A 1,566-nucleotide genomic window follows, 5' to 3' on the forward strand; every position below is an offset into this window, starting at 1 on the left:
ATATATATATATATATATATGTTGTAGATGAATAAACAACCTGGTCCAGGTCGAGCAAAGGTCTGGATCTCCAGAGACGCAATGGGTGATAATTTCTGCCTGCATGGGATGAAGGTGTTCGACCATGCCTCCTGGTCCCCTGTCTCCTGTTGCATTTACAGCCTCCCTCCTCCAAGATGTGTGCAATATCAGTCACGTATAAGGAGCACCAGGCCTTCCCACATGCAAATAAGATTTCCCCATGCTTTCAGCTTTCAGTTCAAACCAATGAGAAGTACCTGCTCTCAAACCCTGAATCACCCCTAAAACTGTATATAAAACCTCTCCAGGAAATTAAAGGTGTGCAAGAACTACTCATTGTCCGAGCCTTTTGTTCTATGAGCTGTACCACTTGGGAAAAGGTCTGCTCTCCTGAAACACCGCCTGGAATTCTGCTGCACTACTCACTGGCTAGTCAGCCTCTCATAGGTCCAGCCCGACCCGACTCAGTGCATGGCTATGTGGGAGTAACTGAGTAACCTTGAGGGGGCAGCAGAGATGGAGGTGAAGCCATCTCCAGCAGCAGAAGCAGTGGAAGCGACTTTCCTTTCCTTCCTGTGCTTGCTTCCCTTCGCTGGAACTCTCACAACAGGCTGGGCCAGAGATCTCAGTGCAAAGCCAATGGTACACAGGCCCACAGACAAAATAAGCAAATAACACTATAACATGATTAATAGACTGAACCAACACAAAGGTAAGTGGTTAATAGGCTAAACTAACACAAAGGGAAGCTGTGGTAGCCCAGTCCTGTGTCAGAAAGTGAGGAAAAATTTAGGAAGCAGAGCCCATGCAGGAATAACTCTGTAATTTCTGAAGTTTCTGATTTTCTGCCTGGAAACACATTCCAATAGAACCCAATCAATGACTTTGGATTAGTCAAACTTTACTTGAGCAAAGATTTTAAAAATCACATATATTTGACTGAGAAGCTAAAAACTGAGAGGAGTAAGGACAAGTTATGAAGAAGGAGTTTTGCAAATTGATAGGAACTTAGACGTTCCTATTAGTCCCTGTGTCACTACTGGTCATGGATAGAGAAAAAGATGGCAGGGTTTGTGTAGCTCTACCTTCCATTCATGACTTAGAGCCATGTTTATGAGTGTGTTTGTGAGTTTTGTTACACATAGCTTAAAGGTCTCTTTTTACCCATGTTATATTTAAAATTCAATAGCTTTTAATCTAGTCACAATTTGAACAACCATTACATAATTCAGTGATTCATGATATTTGTATCCTAAAAGCAAATCACTTGTCTATCAAGAAATCATATAAGGTAGGTTCTCCTTCTCCCAATCCTTGATGTTATGAGTAACTATGTCCAAAATATAAACGAACATTTTCATGTCTTTCTACAATATCAGATTTGATTAAATAACTATAAACTCACAAACTGCCATCCTTATTGCTTTGGTTCAATAAGTAATGCTGATTTTAGGAGGGAGTCATAGTCATCAAATATAGGCCTTTTGTTCTTAACTTATTTATTAGTCCTCAGGTCATATATAGCTCTAAATAATATAAAATGCT

Source organism: Mastomys coucha, unplaced genomic scaffold (genome assembly GCF_008632895.1).
Source record: "Mastomys coucha isolate ucsf_1 unplaced genomic scaffold, UCSF_Mcou_1 pScaffold23, whole genome shotgun sequence".
Classification (NCBI taxonomy): domain Eukaryota; kingdom Metazoa; phylum Chordata; class Mammalia; order Rodentia; family Muridae; genus Mastomys; species Mastomys coucha.